This window comes from Hemicordylus capensis, chromosome 1 (assembly GCF_027244095.1).
Source record: "Hemicordylus capensis ecotype Gifberg chromosome 1, rHemCap1.1.pri, whole genome shotgun sequence".
In the NCBI taxonomy this organism is placed as follows: domain Eukaryota; kingdom Metazoa; phylum Chordata; class Lepidosauria; order Squamata; family Cordylidae; genus Hemicordylus; species Hemicordylus capensis.
The window spans coordinates 425,506,734-425,526,792 of NC_069657.1; the positions used below are offsets into that span (position 1 = coordinate 425,506,734).

Below are 20,059 nucleotides of genomic sequence, written 5' to 3' on the forward strand. Positions count from 1 at the left end.
AAATCACTTCTCTTGTTTTTTGTTTTGTTTTGAGGTTTTTTTAAAAAAAACACCTTTCAAACAGCATGCTGTGGGCTGTTTCTTTTTCAGCAGCCCATCTCATGCCAGTAAGTGACCCTCCAGTTCTAATTGAGAGAACCACATTCCCATTGAAGTCCTGCATACCTTTGTTACCCCAGTGGTAACTAGCTGCTGAGGGCCACATTTGCCATCCGAAGTCAATAAAAGAGAGGAGTGAGGGAAGCTTTAATGTTCTTCATGAAAACACTTCTCAGTCAGACTCCAGCCGTGTCGGCTCTTAATTCCACTCAGCAACAAAGTTAAACTTGCATCTGTTTTTGAAGCGACTGGCAGGCTGTTCTGGGTCCCTTCAGAGCTTTGCTAAGCTGTGCTAATATTCTACTATGCTTCATTTACTCTCATTCTCAGAGTCCTCTCTTTTAAAAAAATCTTCTTCAAATCTTAGACCAATGCCTTCATTGTTTGAAATTTCTTTATCCTGACAAGCCGGGCCTCAGATATCCTCTCTTCTTTCTTGCTCTGTAACCCAGGCGCCCACTTAGTTATTCATATGGTAACTGCATCTAATGGCCTCCATTTTAATTAAGTAATTTTATTCCTCAAAGGGTGTACACAGGATTTTTCAATTTTTCACTGCAATTTTTTCAGGCCAGCTAAATTCCTTTGTTGTGGTTGATGAGGAGGAGGAGCAGGCCAGAGAGTACATGGCAGAACTATCTTTAGATCTTTTTTTTTTCCCCAGGTTGTATTTGCACCAAAATATCAGCATTTCTGTAACTTTTTTAAAAGAAAATTTAATTTTCAATTTTGGAACAATCTATAGGATACAAAACAAAATTAACAAAACCAGAGAAAACTAGGGAAGGGACATCACTGCCAAAATATATTTTACAGGAAAGAGGAAAGGAGTAGCAAATATCATTTTACAGTACAATGAGCTAGCAATATAGTAAACATCAGCATTTCTAACTGGCCCCCTTCCCCGCCAGAAACAGATGGGAAAGAAGGCTGGTTTGTTCCATCGTACTTCCACAAGAGGGTGGGAGGGATTCTGTGGCAAGAAATGGGAGGGTCTTTGTGTTTCAGTATGTTTGGTGCTTTCTGGAGATAGGTGAGCTCTATCAAGCTCACTTCAGATTAATCTGGATCAGACCCAAGTTCTTCCAAAAACTAAAAGAAAGAAAGAAAACAAGAAAGAACTTGAATCATTTTTCAGAGCTGATCTCATAAATATGCCACCCTCATCCCACAAGCCCTCGCTGCCCCCAAAGGCATTCCTTGCTGACCCTGCCAACCCCAAAATACCCAACCCCCAAATACCACCCCCCCCTTTCCTTTACTCTGCAATGCAATTCCAAACATGGACAAGCTGGTGGCAAATGCAGACAGACCTCTCCGGATGATCTCAATAGGCGACGGGGTTCATGGCGAAGAAGACATTCTCTTAAATACTACGACATGGGCTGTGGTTACACTTGAGTCATAGCATCCTTTCAATCACAGCTGCTACTTGTAGTCAAGTCTTGGTCTGCACCCAAGAAGTATCCTAGCCCTATCACCTGCTCTCCTCTGCTCTGGACAGCAATTCTGTTGTACACAGAAGGAAAGGAACTGTTTCAAATGCAGTCATACAAGTGCCCTTCAAGTTGCTTCTGACATCATTGGGAAGTCTGGTTCCTCTCAGGTATTACATATATCCCATTGGCTTATGCTACCTATGAATTCCTTATTTTTGCTCATTTTTGACTCACCATTCCTGTGTCAAGATACTGGCAAGTGTTTCATTTGAAATTTCTCTGTTCTGCTTAAAGTGATGCCATCAGTAATGTTAAAATTTCAGCCAAGGTCTAGTATTAGCTGTAGCAATAGCAATAGCACTTACATTTATATACCGCTCTATAGCTGGAAGCTCTCTAAGCGGTTTACAATGATTTAGCATATTGCCCCCCAACATTCTGGGTACTGGTATATGTCTAGAGCAACCTCATTAACTTCAGTGTTATAGCACCAGGTGGACCTAATTCCCTACTGCTTTGCATAACTCTGTGCGGCTGTTCTCACCTGTGGTAAGTCTGTGTATAGCATGGACAAGTCTGAAGGGTATCCAAGGTCACATAAGGTTCAAGACAGGGAAAACTTTGAAAAAATGTATATAGAACCTCAGCTCCTATCACTAACAACCTAGGCACTGGGAGGTGAATGAAGTTTGTCACAGCGGCATCCCATATAGTGGAAGACAAAGCACAGCATATTGTCAGTGAAAAGATAGTGGACTACATTATTATTATTATTATTATTATTATTATTAATAATAATAATAATTCAATTTCTATACTGCCCTTCCAAAAATGGCTCAGGGCGGTTTACACAAAGAAATAATAAATAAATAAATAAGATGGATCCCTGTCCCCAAAGGGCTCATAATCTAAAAAGAAACATAAGATAAACACCAGCAACAGTCACTGGAGGTACTGTGCTGGGGGTGGATAGGGCCAGTTACTCTCCCCCTGCTCAATAAAGAGAATCACCATGTTAAAAGGTGCCTCTTTGCCAAGTTAGCAGGGGTTACATTCCAACTAAGAGTCTCCAGAGTGACGAAGTCAGGTTAAAGGAGAATGGACTGAAGCTTGGTGCATTGTCCATGTAGATCTGCCTACAATATCCACATGATGATAAAAATGGGAACATCCACCTGAAAATGGATTAGGCCATCTTTAGCCTCAGAGGCAAGATACCTCTGAATACCAGTTGCAGGGGAGCAACAGCAGGAGAGGGGGTATGCCTTCACCTCTTGCCTGTGGGCTTCTCAGGAGCCTCTGGTGGGCCACTGTGGGAAACAGGATACTGGACTAGATGGGCCTTGAGCCTGATCCAGTAGGACTATTCTTATGTCCTCATCACAAATTATGTGCTATAATAGAGAATCCCTCTGCTGCTATTTCAGATACATGGTTTTCTCATTAATCCACCTCTCACCTCCACCATATTTGTTTATTGTTGAAATAGTATAATAGCACTTAGCACTTACATTTATATACCACTCTATAGCCGGAGCTCTCTAAGTGGTTTACAATGATTTTTAGCATATTGCCCCCAACATTCTGGGTACTCATTTTACCGACCTCGGAAGGATGGAAGGCTGAGTTAACCTTGAGCCCCTGGTCAGGATTGAACTTGTAACCTTCTGGTTATAGGGCGGCAGTTTTACCACTGCGCCACCAGGGGCTCATAAGGAATTAATATCCCCTAATTCAAAATAATTCACAAGGGCTATGGTTTTCAAATTATTTCTGGACTTTCCCAGAATGCATTGTTTGGGGACTGTAACCTTAGCAGAAGGCATTTCCTTGGAAAGTTGTGATTGATTAGCCTAGCGTTGCTTTCTAGTAAGTACAGGGGTACAGATTTTCCCTACACCTAATGTGATGTGAGATGTGCAATGGGGTGTGAGATGCTATATGCACTGGGGCTGTAGTGAGGAGATACACAAGCCTTTGGACTGACAGACATAAGGACTCTCACACATCCTGTGCATGGACTGAGTACTGTCTAAACTCGTCTAAACTAGCCCTGACAGTAATGAGTTAGATGGAATTTTGACCACACTTAGTAATATACACACAGCAACTATCCCTATTTAAAAGGCACAGTACAGAACCTATTGTCTCATTAATTTGTGTTTGCCGGTATGCATGGAGGCCACAGTAACAGACAGAAAGTAATAGACAGAAAGTCCTGTTAAAAATTATTCTAGGGTTCAATGAGAGCACATGGGGGAAGAACCATCATTGCAGCATGGGGCTTCTTGTTGGGGTTCGTGATTATTTAGCAAAGCACCAAGGAAGCTATCACTCCAGTTACAGGGTGCAGAGTTTAGTTGTTGCAGCTATTTAGAGTAACATGGATGGAGTTCATTGTAGAGTCTAGAGACTAAATTGATTTATTGGTGAAGTACATTTGAGATAGGAAAGACCTATCCTATCTATCAGCTATATAATGAATAGGTAGGGAGATATATATTTCCATCTTCTCTCTAGGAGGAAAGGAAGAAGACTGACTCACTACCTGAAGTACCTGAGGAGTCAAGGCAGGGCTCATAGAGCAGAGGGAAGCAAGGACAGGTAAGGAGACCCTCACTAGCTACTTCTGCTTCCCTTGCCCCTAGTGGTCATAGGATAGTTGGTGCAAAAGATCGATCCACGGGAACTCCATCTCTGAACTTTTAAGTGTTCATTAGAACATGTGCAGAGATCTCGCTGCACTTATGCTTGAAGGCTAGTACACTCTAATAAGCACAGCTGGGGAAGGAGCCAACCTGCCACCAAAATGTCACCACAACATGCTTTCATTTAATCCTAGAATAATGTCTGGAAAGTGCTCAAGGCTTGAAGCTTTAAATAGTCACCAAAATACTGGACAGTTTTATTGGTTCCTGATCTGTGAAGGCATACAGCTAAAGTACTCCCTGTTTCCCAGAGCATCCATTAGTCCAGCATCATAGCTGGGATTGACTAGACTGCAGTTAGGTCCTAGAATAGTTAGGACCTGGAATAGGCTGGGAAGTGTACTCAGTTGCTGGCATGTATATAGAATTAGTACTGTCAAGAAATAATGCTTGAGCTCAGCTTTCCAATGAACATATTTTGCTACTGGAGGAACAGATCTCACAACTTTGCTGGTATGTACTGAATTCTGCAATAGTGAAAATATGAGTGTATTGGGAACTAAAGGCATTGTAACAACAAAGTTATATGTCTAAATGGCAGACTGACAAAATGTGTGCTGTAATGAATGATTTTAAAATTACATAGTAAAATGCTTTTTATTTGTATGTAATTTATTTAATGTGTTTTTAATATTTATACCCCATTGTTCAATCCAGAATATTTCAGAGCAACTTACGATCACATTTAAAACCCATCGCAATAAAAAAATCAATATTAACAACAGCAATACATAAACACCCAGTTTTCTGTTGTGCAAGGAGGAGTGGGTGTATGTGTGTCATGATTTTCAGTGATCTCTGCATGTTGGAGGTTGTAATTTTTACCCCCATTTAATTAGCAGAGCACTAAAGATGCTACCCACTCCAGCTACAGAGTAGAATGCAGAGTTTAATTGTTGCAGCTATTTAGAGAAAACACACGGAGATTCTTGTAGAGTCAAAATACCAAGTAGATTTATTGGTGAAGTACATTTTGGATAGGAAAGACCTAATCCTAATCTATAGACTACATGGTAAATAGTTAGGAAGAGAGAGAGATGTTGCCATCTGCTCTCAAAGAGGAAAAGGAAGGGAATCTGACTCTCACAGGAAATACCTGAAGAGTCCAATCAGGGGTCATAGAGTAGATACAGGCAGAACAGCTAGGGAGACCCTTACTCACTATGTCTACTCCCAGTGCCCCTAGTGGTCATTAGGACAGTTGGTGCAAAAGGTCAATGCACTGGAACTCCATCTCTAACATTGCAACCACCTATGACTCCCACAGTTATGTCCCTGAAATTTCCCCAGCCCTCAGGGATATAGTTTTGGGAGTCACAGACAGCTGCAGAGGGAAGTGAGATTGTGGAAAATTGTGTCCCCTCTATGAAAGAAAACCCTGGTTTATTGGCAGAGGGTTAGTCTGGATGTCAGCCAGTGTAACCAGCAAGAAGCAGAAATTAAAACAACTATCTAAAAGTCCTGGGAAATCTATTACCTGCTGACTTCACACCAGGCCAACCTATATACATACAATGAACCTGTATACATCTGTATATCACTCATACACTCATACACACACACACACACACACACACACACACACACACACACACAGTCAATTTAGAATTTTTAGTTGACTTATCTCCTTTTATTTGATGCATTTGTCTTGCCAAATAACATATTATATTGCACCTGCTTAAAAGTCAGTCTGCCAGCTGCTTATCCAGAGTGCTGGACTAGGATCAGGGATATTTTGATTCTGAGCTAGTCTTCTCTAAGTTTACCTCAGAGACTTGCCACAAAGATAAACTGTGTGGGGGGACAACTTGAACTCCTTGGAGGAAGAACAGAATAAGACCCTGTTCTCATGATGACAACTACAGTCACTGAGCCCTACTCGCTCATTGTGGAAGCCATTGGCTGGCCATGCAAATGGCCTCCACCAGCTGAGTGGTGGATCCAATCCTCCACTGCAGCAGGTGCTGAAAGGTGCGCCACTGCTGGTAAGAGCTTTCAGGTGAGGCGGTACAGGAAGTAAGCACCTACTAATTTAGGGATGTGATAGAGGCATCCCACTCCAGGCTGACAGCTCCTCTGCTGTCATGGAGAATGAAGGTCTCAGGGAAGGAGGACATCAGTCTAAGGAGGAGGGGAATACTCCCTTAGAAGGGGCCCCTTCCTTGGATGATGTGCCTGTATTTTCTCACACAAAGAGTACTCCTCCTAGTAGTGGATGATTCAGTCGTTAGTGGCATATAAAGATGGGTTTGTGGCCTGCCTGTAGACCGCACAGTGGCTTGCCTACCTAGTGCAAAGGTTGCGGATGCCACACTGCATCTGAATGTGTGGATGAGGCATTGCTAACTGAGCAAAGAGGCACCTTTTAAAAGTGGTGATTCTATTTATTTAGCAGGGGGAGAGCAAATGACCCTGAACATCCCTACCTAGCATAGCATCCCTCTGGTGGCTGTTGCTGGTGTCTATTTTATGCTTCTTTTTTAGATTGTGAGCCCTTTGGGGACAGGAAGTATCTATCGATCTATCGATCTATCCATCTATTTATTTATTTGTAAACTGCTTTGGGGACTTTTGTTGAAAAGTGATATATGCATATTTGTCATATTCATATGAGAAGGTGGAGCCAGAAGAAGGGGTCTAGATTTGTTAGGCACCGGAGGAGAGCTGGTCTTGTGATAGCAAGCATGAATTGTCCCCTTAGCTAAGCAGGGTCTGCCCTAGTTGCATATGAAAGGGAGAGTTGATGTGTGAGTCCTGTAAGATATTCCCCTCAGGGGATGGAGCTGCTCTGGGAAGAGCAGAAGGTTCCAAGTTCCCTCCCTGGCTTCTCCAAGATAGGGCTGAGAGAGATTCCTGCCTGCAACCTTGGAGAATCCACTGCCAGTCTGTGAAGACAACACTGAGCTAGATAGACCAATGGTCTGACTCAGTATATGGCAGTTTCCTATGTTCCTATCTATTTTGGGGCAAGCAAAGCCTGTACAAAAGTGATGGGCTTCACTTGAATCAAGATGGAACCAAACTGCTGGAGCTTAAAATTAAAAAAAACTGTCACCAAGCAGCTTTTACAATGACGCCTGGGGGGTTGCCTACAGGAACTGGGTGGTAACTTGTTCAGCAAGCAAAATCCCATAAGGTGCGAGGGTACAAGCAGTTTCAGATAAACCAAAAGGGGACAGAGTAGAACTGGGAGTAGAACAGAAGGAAGCATATGACAGCTGTTCAAAAAGGTGAAATGATGGTAAGGGAGATAGCACACGCCAATGCCAGGTAAGAGTCTCGGCATATCAGTGTTTATATATCAATGCCAGAAGCCTCCGGAGAGCTGGAGTGCTTGGTTGCTTATGAAAACATAATAGTGGGCATAATGGAGAACCAATGGGACATTGTTAGTCATGGATACAAACTCTATAGAAAGGACAGGGAGGGGCAAAATAGGGTGGAGTAGCACTGTATGTTAAAGAAGGGATAGAATCCAACAAGCCAGAAAACCTAAGAGGACCAGAGTCCTCCACAGAAATATTATGGGTGATAGTATAAGGACTGAAATGAAATGTGTTACTAGGGGCATCCTATCGCCCTATGAATCAAAATACCTGAAGTTGGAGAAGCAAATCAGAGAGGTGTCAAAGAGAGACAGAGCTGTAATGAGTGACTTCAATTACCCTCACATAGACTGGACAAATTAACATGTGGATATTGACAGAGGAGCCAAATTTCTAGACATGCTAAATGACTGTGCCTTAGAATAGTTGGTCAGGGTACCAACCAGAGAGAAGGTGAACTTGATCTTAACCCTGAGTAGTGTCCAGGACCTGGTGTGAGATGTCAGAGTTGTAGAACCACTAAGTAACAGTGACCATAGTGTGATCCAATTCAGCTTGTATGCAAGTGAAGCATTGCCATAGAAGTCCAACACAGATGCACTGGACTTCAGAAGAGGAAACTTCTCAAAAATGAGGGGACTGGTAAAGGAAGCTGAAAGGGAAAGGCAGGAGGGTCAAATCATTCCAGAAAGCATGGAACTTATTTTAAACCACAGTAATAGAAGCTCAGTTGGAATGTATACCAAGAAGGAGGAAAGGTACCTCCAAGTTCAGAAGGACACTAGATTGGCTAACAAGTGGAGTCTGCGAAGCTATAGAAGAGGAGAAGACTTCCTTCAGAAAATAGAAGTCCTGCCCAAATGAAGAGAACCGAAAGAAACATAAACTCTGGCAAAAGAAATGCAATAAGGGATGCAAAAAGAGAGTTTGATGAGCATATAGCAACAAGTGTCAATGGAAATTTTAAAAATGTCTTTAAATATATCAGAAGGAGAAAACCTGCCAGAGAGGAGGTTGGCCCCTTAGATAATAATGGCATGAAAGTGATTTATTAAGGAGGATTTTTGCGGAGAAACTGAATGTGTTCTTTGTCTCTGTCTTCACAGTGGAGAATACTGAATATATACCACTCTGTAACTGAACTTCTCAGGCTTGGAGGCTGAAGAACTGGGCCAATTTGAGGTGACAAGAGGATATTCTAAACTGTCTTGAAAAACTAAAAATTAATAAATGGCTAGGCCAGATGCTACCCACCCAAAGTTTCTGCAGGAACTCAAATGTAAAATTGCTAATCTCCTAGCAAAAATATGTAACTCGTTCCTACAGTCAGACTCTAAACCACAGGACTGGAAAGTAGCTAATATAACTCTGGTTTTCAAAATAGAAACCAGAGGGTAGGAGTGTGCACAAAACTGGCTTTCCTGGTTCTGTTCGAATCCAAACCAGATTCAAACAGGACCATAGCAGTTCAGCACTGTCCGTGACAAGGTTTGCATTAGAACTGGTTCAGGCCCAAGCCAAAGCCTCCACTGCACGATAAATTTGTTCAGAAATTAGTACTCACAGTGGCTGCGACAGCCATGGGGTGGCTCCCTTGATCCCCATCAGCCTCCCCATGAGTCCCACAGGCTGAGCCCGTGCCGGGCCAGGTTTTCTGCCCATTTCAGCCCCTTTGGGGCCATTTGTTTGACCTCCACGCATGTTCACAGGCCATTTGCATGACCCAATACAGTTCTAGGTCGAGCCTGCAAACTAAGCTGGTTTGAATTTGAACAGCTGTAACGCGAGCTGGTTTGCACATCCAGAGCAGAGGGAATCTAGAAAATTACAGACCAGTTAGCTTAACTTCTGTTCCAGGTAAACAGATGGAAAGCATACTTAAGGACAAAATTGTTAGACATATAGAAGAACCAGCATGGCTTCTGCAAGGGCAGGTTTTGCCTCACTAAACTTTTAGAATTTTTCTGAGACTGTCAACAGGCATGTGGATAAAGGTGATCTGGTGACATAATATACTTGGACTTCTAAAAAGCTTTTGACAAAGTTCCACACCAAAGGCTTTTGAATAAACTTAGTAGTCATGGGATAAAGGGACAGGTTCCATTGTGGATTGGTAACTGTTTGAAGAACAGGAAACAGAGGGTAGGAATAGGAACACAGGAACATAGGAAGCTGCCTTATACCGAGTCAGACCATTGGTCCATCTAGCTCAGTATTGTCTACACAGACTGGCAGTGGCTTCTCCAAGGTTGCAGGATGAAGTGTCTCTCAATCCTATCTTGGAGATGCCAGGGAGGGAAGTTGGAACCTGGATGCTCTTCCCAGAGCAGCACCATCCCCTAAGGGTGCTCACATGTAGTCTCCCATTCAAGTACAAACCAGGGCAGACCCTGCTTAGCTAAGGGCAGAGGCATAGCAAGGCTGGCATGGGCCCTGGGACAAAAAGTGAAGATGGGCCCCTAAATGGACAGTTTTCACAATGGAGGGAAGAAAGAAGTGGGGTCCCCCAGGGATCTGTTTTGGGATCCTACTCTAACTTGTTCATTAATGAGCTAGAAGTTGGGGTAAACAGTGAAGTGACCAAATTTGCAAATGACACCAAACTATTTAGGGTAGTGAAATCTACCACAGATTGTGAGGAGCCCCAAAAGGATCTCTCCAAACTGGGGGAGTGGGAGACAAAATGACAAATGCAGTTCAATGTCAGCAAGTGTAAAGAGATGCATATTGGGGCAAAAAACCCCAATTTCACAAATACACTGATGGGGTCTGAGCTGTTGGTGACTGACCCAGAGAGAGATCTTGGGGTCATGGTGGAAAACTTGTTGAAAGTGTCGACTCAGTGTAAAAAAGGCAAATTCCATGCTAGGGATCATTAGGAAAGGAATGGAAAATAAAAATGCTAATATTATAATGTCCTTATACAAATCTATGGTGTGGCCACTTTTGGAGTACTGTGTATGGTTCTGGTCACCATATTTAAGAAGAGGGCAACCAAGATGATAAGGGCCCTGGAGCACATTCCTTATGAGGCAAGGCTACAGCAATTGGGGCTTTTTAGTTTGTAAAAGAGGTGAACCCGGGGAGACATGATCATGGTGTATAAAATTATGGAGTAGAGAGAGTGGGCAAAGAGAAATTTTTCTCCCTCTAGAACCAGGGATGAGACCTATTGCCAAGAAATTAAGGACCTTCAAAAGGACCTAAACAGCACATGATTAATCTATGGAATTCTCTGCCACAGGATATGGAGATGGCTACTGCCTTGGATGGCTTTAAAAGAGGCTTGGACAAATTAATGGAAGACAGTTCTATCAATGGTGGCTAGTTTGGTGACTATAGGCAACCTCCAGCCTAAGAGGCAAGAATATATAGCACCGTTGCAGGGGAGCTACAGCAGGATGAGGGCATTCCCTCAGCTCTTGCCTGTGGAGTTCTCAGAGGCATCTGGTGGGCCACTTGGGCCTGATCCAGCAAGGCTGTTCTCATGTTCTTGTGTTCTCCACTCTTCACAAGAAGAACTGTGGTAGCAAGCAAGAATTATCTTCTTTGCTGAACAGGGTCTGTCTTGGTTTGCATTTGGATCACAGATTACATGTGAGCACTGTAAGACATTCCCCTTAGGGGATGGTGTCATAGCTCAGTGGGAAAGCATCTGCTTTGCATGCAGGTGGTCCTTGGTTAACTCCCTGGCATCTGCTATGGCTGGGAGAGACTCCTGCCTTAAACTCTGGTGAGCCACTGCCAGCCAGCTATATGAACCTATGGCCTGACTCGTTATAGGACAACCGCCTATGTTAATCCATTCGCACCTAAAGCAATGGTTCTCATGATGTTTCAAGGAATAAAACTAAAGGAAGGAGTTGTGGAAAAGACTGTAGTTGCACGACCTGCCAGAACGTCCTGACTCAGCTCCGATACGTTACATTATGACTGTTGTAGTAGTAGTTGTGCCGTCAAGTCGGTGTCGACTGTAGTGGAAATCAAACCAAAAGTTATGCTCAGGCTTTGTTTATCATAGAAGAGTGGATCTGAGACTTGAGGGGGGGAAACGGGAGGAAAACAGAGTGGGAGAGTGTGGTGGGGAGGGGGAGCAGCAAACAGAATGCGATTGTACGTGAGAGCAGCCCCATGCTGATGTGATAATAAATTCAAATTTCTCATTTCTGTAGAAAGTTGACCACAGGCACTTCATCAATCAGTATTTTGATTTGTAATGTGTTCCATATGGCCCTCAGTCATTACTTAATGGGGAACATCCCATCTGCAAACATCTGACTCCAAGCTCAGAATCGAGAGAGCTGCTCATGTTTCAACCACGTTTTCCCAGAAACTGAACACTCAGCAGCATATTCATTTTTTCTGACAACCACTGCTAATGAGAAACAGCCCTCTGCCTCGCCAAGACAGTTACGGCCGTGAATATTTCATATTAACAGGGAGAAAATCCCAGGCTTCATTGAAATGATTAATATGCCGATCGTGCCCTGCCATGCCAATAACGTCGTCAGACGGCCTTCCCTGCCTTGCATTCAGATTTGCACATATCGAATCTGATGAGACGCACTGCTTTATTTACTTCGTATCTTTCCCTAACCATTTACGCAATTTCAGCCAATCTGACTCACAGGGTTGTTGTCAGGATAAAAAGGAGAGGACTCGGATTTAATTGGTTTCGCCCATATTAGATACTCAGCAGTTCTGATGTGATCACCGGTGGGAATGCACCTTCGGGCTTACAACATGGTGGCAGTCATGTGTGTGATATGATCTGGCACCTCCAGAGAGAGTATAGACATATCATGGCATAAATAAGGACTCTCAGAACCTTGCAAATTATGAGGATGGCTGTATTTATAGGCCCACTGCCATGAATGGTGCATGTAGATCAGGGCTTCACAACTTTGGGATCCCCAAAACATCTGTTCCCGAGAGTCCCAGTCTTCAGGAACATGTTTTGGGGAGGCCCAGGGAGTGGCATTTTATTTGTTTATTTTTCGGTGTAAACCAGTTTGAAAACTTGGGTTGAAGAGCAGTATATAAATATGCATAGTAGTAGTGGCAGAGAGATCAGTGAAAATCACTCTGCCACCTTACACAAGTGGAACTAGTCATTAGGCTGCCAACTGTGAACAACCCAGGATTTAAGTTAGGCTGAGTTCATGGGTAAAACGGAACCTGAGGTTCCCCAGGCCAAGAAATGGAGGGAACCTGAAGCTGATGCTGAAGACGCTCCAATGTTTGTTGGAAGTAGCTGAGTTGAGCCAGAGGTCTGCCCCCTGGCTGGGTCTCCAAGCAAGGCCCTGGATGCTGTCCCAGCCTACTTTGTGCTACCCTTCAACTGGCAAGCCTCCTCTATGTCTGCTGCCGTGCAGCCATTGATCCTGATGGCAAAGGGGGAGGGCTCACCTGGAATCAACCAGAGGTTCATGAAGAAACATAATGCATATCTCAGGGCAAGCTGCACTTGGCAAGCCAACTTCGAATCTTGGTTACGCACATCTCGGCTTGAGGCCCCAAGAGAACCTCAGGTTTCTACCATGATGTGGGTGCAGATAGTCACAGATGAGGTGGTTTCTGACTTTGCCAGAACATTCCATGATGTGTGTGAACGAACCCCACCCATTGTGAGCTATCTGTTATTCTGCCCTGTTCCAGAGGCTCAGGACAGATCTCCCTCTTAGTTCTACCCAGTAATCATTTCCAAAGAGAAAGTCTACATCCTGCTTCTGAAATGTATCCAGGCTAGGGCTTTGACCAGTGATGTCATTAGGGGGCAGCCCATGGGACACGGGCCCTTAAGGAATTGCTCAGAGCCCCAAATCTCACCTGTCACCTCCCTCCTCCACGACCTCTTCCAGAAAGGAAGTGCAGCAGTGGAGGCACCTGCACAGAGCATAGGGGAGAGCGTCTAGCATCACCTAGCTCTCTACTGCTGCCACTTTCATAGGTGCTTCTTAAGTATTATAATATTATTCGGAGGGGGTGTAATATGATTGAGTTTAATTATCAAAGGGAGGGCTGTGATCTTGGGCCCTGGAACATTTGGCAAACCTCCAAGGAAGGGAATTCCATAAATGGGAACCAATTCCTTATCCCTACCTTTAAAGCTACCCAAAATCTCTCTTAATGTCCAAGTTTGGTTCACAGTGTTTTTTCAATCTGTATTTTGGCATCTTGTAATTTGTCCTGGGCGACATGCAGATGAGAATGAAAAATATATTACTGTGCTCAGAAGTTGTATTAAAAATGTCCTTTTATCAAGAGGATGGCCAGTGTTGCTTTGCATGGATTCTAGGACTGCAAAGGAAAGAATGCGGCCTTTCATACACACAATCCATCATGGCTCAGGGACAAAGCCAGACAATCTGTGGGCAGAGTAAAAAAATAATTGTTTGGACACCCTTTTTCCAACACGTTCTCACTTACATGTGATTTATGGTGCTCATTACCTATTTGTTTCTAACCAATTTCAAAAATTCAAAGGCAGCTTTTTTTAATTTAGAAAGTGTTTATGAAATGAATCGTAAGCTGCTTTGATTGCTCAGAAGGTATTACTCACTAAAGTAATTTTATCTAAGCAGATTTTTGTATGAATTAGAAAACGTTACTCTCTGGTTAATTTTTCTTCGTCGTCGTTTAAATCTGATTGTTGGGAAAGTGATATAGGAAGGAGAACATGGATCGCATTTTGAATTTTCAGGATGAAGGAATGTCCCATTAAAAATGTTTAGCTGGAGGGCTGAATGTTGTTGACAGTAGGAGTGATTTCAGCATCCTATTTCTGCCTTGTATTCGGTAACCTTATCCTTTGCTTTAAGAAACGGAACGAGACTGACCATGCAGAAGCTGCAACTGGGACCAAAGTTAACTTAAGAACCAGCCCTCTGGGCAGCACTGAATGTTAAAGAAATAAACAACATGCACAGCTGCCGCAGAAAACACAGCAGCCATGTGTATAGCCTCCGACTTCCCCTCTGAAATAGCTAGGAGAGTTAATCTTGTGTCCTAGCATTATTATGTTGCTTTCCTGTTCCTCACTCATCCATCCTTGGGGCAGTAGGGGTATGCACAGAACCAGTTTGGCCTGTTCGGTTCGAATCCAGACTGGATTAGAAACCAATCCGGCCCATTCTATCTCCGGGTCCAGTTCAGCCATCGAACTGGGCCAAACCAGTTTATGGGCTGGTTCGAGGATATACTTGTAAAAGGGAATCAGGTGAGGATTCTCTCAAGTATAGAGGCATTCCTTATATGGGGAACTGACTCTATGTCATACTTGCAGCAACACTATGCAACAGGTTAGTAATATTATTCTCACTTGCTAAAGCCATGTAAAGCCTGACAGGCTTCTTACTTCTCTACTCCCACTTCCCAATTTCCCATTGACTACTGAAGTCAGTAGAACTCAGCTTCTTTCTCTAATGGAACTCAATGAGGTCTACTGAAGATCAAGCCTGAATTCTGTTTCTTGGTCACAAAAACAGGTGACAGAATGGTGAGAAAGGGAGATGAAATATTGGTAACTAGTTTGATTATTTATTTTATTTATTAATTTTTTACATTTATATACCACCCCATACAAAAAAGGACCCTGGGCGGTTTTCACTAGCATACATGTGTACACATGCAAGTGTGCACCCTCGTGCACACACACTCCAATGGTTTGTAATATTATTTTAGGTGTTCTGGGAGGGAGTTCCAGGCATAAGGGACAGCAAAGGAGTATGAGGAGAGATTTGTATTGCAGCAGAATATCTTTTGATAGCTGAAAGTGGAGAGAAACAAGGCTGGACAAGTTATCTTGTCTTATACTTGCATATGTGTTTAATTCAGTTATATTGTGAACCATGCAGACCCTTTCAGGGGTACACAGAATGAGGGAAGAGCTTTCCAAGAATTTTTATTAGCTCAGCCAAAATTTTAATCATCTGTGTTTTCATTTAACACCCAAACAAAACAAGTTACAGATGGAGGTGGGTAGGGAGGAACCTGAGTCTCTCCCCAAACCAAAAAGCTCTTACCCAATAATATGGCTGCTAATAGAAAACAACCATATCATCCACATTACCCAAGTGAACAAAAGCCATGGAATCAGAAGTGACAAATCTTGTATTTATATGCAACAGAAAAGCAGACTCATAATATGTAAAGGATTATGTGGCACCACAAATCCATCTTAGCATGGATGTGCGAATTCAAGAGTTCCTCCAAAAGTGTATTTTAGAGACATTTCACACATGTAGTATACATTTTTTAAATCTTGATCCCGGAGTTTTATTCAGCTGGCATATCTATACCACAGATTTAAATTGGATTAATAACTGTAATTTCTTCCCAGGGAACCCAGAAAATTCTTGTTCCATAAGGGGAGAGGAAGTGGGGAGAAGGAGCAATATTTGCATTTAAATGGGACAGTAATCCTCATGACTTCTTGGGAGGGGAGAAATTTGGAATGGGGGGCTTCTAACCCCTGCATCCGGAGCAAGTGTGGCATACTGATAGAGTGTTAGACTGAGACAGGGTTCAAATCCCTACTCAGCCATGCAACTCAGTGGGTGGACTGGGCCAGCCTCTCTCTTGCAGTCTAGCTTACCTCACAGGGTGTTGTGAAGAGAAAATGGGGAACAAATGAACTTCTTTGAGGAAGGCCTGAATTTGGAGGCGGGAGGGAAACATAATATTGGCCAGGTCAAATGACAGTCTGACCAACCATCTCAGTCATGTGAGGGAGAAGCATTGGCACACACAGCTCTCCCTCCCATTGGGTGTGCCATCCTGCTATCTCCTAATTGCACCAATGTGGCTCATGTGAACTGCCCTTCAACAGTTCAGTTTAGTAGAAAACTTTCTACATGTTCAGGGGCAGTATGGACAAACCACTCCCCCAAATAATTAGGCAGTGGAATGGCATACCCAATGGCGGAGGAGAAACCCCTCCTCCACATAATTAGGACAGATTGGCTGGAGCATCATCCAAACCAACCCTTTCTCTCTAGGGCAATTCCAAGAGTAATGGAATCAGGCATGTTACCACTTTTTCAATGCTTGTAGCCATAAGCATTTTTTTCAAGCCGATATTATATATACCCATTGGCAAGAGAATATCTCCTACCCTATTTTTACAAAACTCTTAAATATTATAGATGGTGTCTGAAACAAAATATGTTGGTAATGGGATCAGAATATTTTGATACCGTTTCTGATTCCATTACTGGGGTATTTTGCACATTTCAAACACCATCTGTAATATTTAAGGGTTTTATAAAAATACAGCCTTATCATAGGAGATGTTCTCTTGCCAGTAAGCATACATAGCATTAACTTGAACATTTCCTTATGGTAACAGTCATTGAAAAAGTGGCAACATACATACCTGATTTTGTTACCCTTGAAATTGCCCTCTAACAGATTTCACTGCCTTTTTTCACTCATTCATTCATTCGATTTATATACCGCTCTTCCAAAAATGGCTCAGGGCAGTTAGGGTTAGGGTTATCAATGAAAATGATAATTGATTATTCATTAATTAATGCCCAGGATTCTTGAGTGGGGGCTACTATTGCAGTTAAGTCAGTACTTAAATTGAAAAGCATTTTTGCTCTAAGCTCCCTGCCAATATTTATCCTGCCCTAGGAGTCCTAAAACTTTCATTATTGTGGGGTGGTGGGAGAGAATCATTATTATTGTGTGTTATTGTCACTATTACTGTTATCAAAGTCCTTGTTTATTGCATTTGATCTATGAGATTTCATCCAGTTCCCAGAGAAAATTCTGCATGTGCGGTTACAGAGTTTTGCAGATGGACGTGAAAGGGCTATAGACATAGCTGAGCGCACAGCTGTTGGAGCCATTCTTCGTGGTCATCACTCGGAAATGTTCACATGCAGACACTTTGCTCATGGGGACTGTGAAAAGAGGCTTTCTGTGGGCTGCATTTTGGATTCACGTGGCCCAGTAACCTTCCAAGTGTTCAGTCCTGGCAGGAAATTGTGGCAGAATGTGTCATTCTCGAATGAGAGGGGTGGGGGAGATCAAAGAGGGCTGGGTCTGAGGAAGGGTTTGCCAGACCTCAGCCTGAGAGCCTGCTTGCAATGCCAGGCGCTTCGGCCCCCAAACACAGAAAGTGGGATCTGAATGCTTTGCTATATATCTCACCTGCTAAAAAGGGTGAACTCATAGTTATTGCAATCACCTTCTCCAGGCACGGCTATTCTTCTTGTACAAGGATCCATTAGAATATGTGGGGTTTACCTCTTCTATATCAGTCATCCCATGGAAATGGAGCAGATCATGTGCATATTGACAGAGGAGAGAGAGAAACAGGATCAGCTCTAACAAGGCACACGAGCATTTGTCAGGCCTAGGGCCTGGGAGGGCTCTTGTGCTTTGAAGAGCTGTGTAGAAGAGCCTATGTAAGCAATAAAAGTATACCATTTCTATTATTTAGATTGTAAGCACTTTTGGGACAGGGAACAAACATTGTTTGTTTGTTGGTTGGTTGGTTTGCTTGCTTGCTTGCTTGCTTGCTTATTTACTATTTATATGTAAACTGCTTTGAGCACTTGTTGAAAAGTTGTATATAAGTGGAGGAGGAGGAGTCATCACAAGATGAAGTTTCGCCACCCCATTGTGATGAGAAAGGAGAAGCTACAACTGAGGAAATGGTCACTCCATTATGAACTCTCAGGGACACAGAAGCTCTTTCAGGATATGGACCGGTAACCCTTCCGCCTACATGACAAAGGGGGCCAGAGGTGCACCTAGGTAATTTGGGAGCCTGGACCTAGAGGCCTTTGGAGGCCCCCCCACCCCACCCTGCAAATTAAGCATCATCATGCTGATGCTCTACCAGCTGACCATACCACCCAGGACAGACAGAAGAGGATTGGGCGGGGCATGGGCTGTGGAGGCCCTGGACTTCGGCCCGGAAGTCCAGGGGTAAGAGCATCCCTGAAGGTGGCTCTCCTATTCCTGCTTACTCATCATTGGACACACAAGGAGGACCAGTCTTGGCAAGACAAGCTGAGACAGGACACATTGTGAAAGGTGATGCTCAGGTTCTGGAAACCTACACACGTCAACGAAGCAGCTCCTGATGTCTGATAACATTGGAAGGGGATACCCAGGGAAATGCAGGGGGTGGGGCAGAAATAAGGGCAGAGAGAGGAACAAATCAAACAGATCTGAGAAATCCAGTAACAGGTTTTGTGAATTTTCTTGAAATAGATAACCAGGGATCTTGACAAAACCTGAACCGTTAGTGAGCCCATAGACCCAGAGTAAGTTCAACCCAAGGGGCACCACAACTTCTCACATTCCCCCAAGCCCACAGCAAAAGGCAAATCCTTCTGACAGTTAGGGATGTGCAGAGCCGGTTCGATTGAAATGGGTTAAATTCAAACTGGCCCAATTCAACCAGTTCAAACTCGAACCAAACTGGCCTCAAAAAAAAGGTGGCGGGTCTGAGTTAGAACCAAACTGGGCCCGGTCCTTTACAGTCCAGTTTGACCTATTTCGACCCAGTTCAATGGGCTATGCTTGTGAAGGGGAATCCGTTGAGCAAAAGGGAATCCTGCCTTTAGAAGGATCCTAAGGGCAGCCGGGGGGAGGCAGCAAGAAGGCACCTTCCTGGAACCAGTGGCTCCTCTAAACCCCGGCGCTCCCCCCAGCAGCACAGCATGCACAGTGGAAGCATGTTTCCAGCCTCCATGCATGCATGGAGGTCATACTAATGGCCTCCATACATGTGCAGAGGCTGAACCACAGTGCCACAAAGACCACTGTGCTGGGTTTAGAGAAGCTGGCGGCTTGACACCCCCCCTCCCCACACACACACACTGGCTTCCCTTAGAAGTCTTTTAAAGGCAGGATGCCCCTTTTTGTAAAAGGGAATCCTCTCCAGATAGCCCATCAAACCGGGCCAAATTGGTTCAACCCAGTTCAATTAGACAGAATGAACTGCCAGTCTGTTCGAACAACCAGTTCACAGACCGGTGGTTCGGTCCAAATTAGATTCAAATTTTAAATGAACCACAAAAACCGGTTCCATGCAAACTTCTACTGAGAGTGTCTCAGAGAACTTGTGTCCTTCACTTGCTGAGTGCATCTGAGAGTGCATTTAATACAGAATCCATTTTCTTCATATCTTTACCATCAAAGGACCCCTTCAAATAATATGGCCCCAGCGCATGTGAACTGAAGGCAGATATGCTTGAAATGGAGCCAGTCAGGACAGCCTCCACAGTAGGGATGTGTGGACCGGGCCAGTTCGACCAGTTCAGACTCAAACCGGACAAGAATCCCCAAAAAGGTTTGCCAGTTTGAGTTCAAGCCAAACTGGCCCCAGTTCTAATGGAACAAGTTTGGAACCAGGTCAGAGGTTCAAGGGGCATGTTTGTTAAGGGGAATCTGGTCAGGATCCCCCTTTACAAGCAAAGGAGGAAAGCTCGTCTTTGAAATACTCCTAATGGTGGGGGAGATGGCA

General features: G+C 43.7%; 1 long non-coding RNA gene across 1 annotated transcript in view; it reads right to left on the reverse strand.

The window, feature by feature from the left end:
• Positions 1-805: 805 nt before the first annotated feature.
• The window catches only part of LOC128351752 (uncharacterized), an 82,372-nt gene continuing 63,118 nt past the window's right edge, over positions 806-20,059 (reverse strand). Inside the window, exons 4-5 of the long non-coding RNA XR_008320019.1 lie at positions 1,413-1,608; positions 806-1,191 (exon numbers count right to left, since the gene is read on the reverse strand). This is a non-coding gene — a long non-coding RNA (uncharacterized LOC128351752). The remainder of the gene's footprint in view (positions 1,192-1,412; positions 1,609-20,059) is intronic.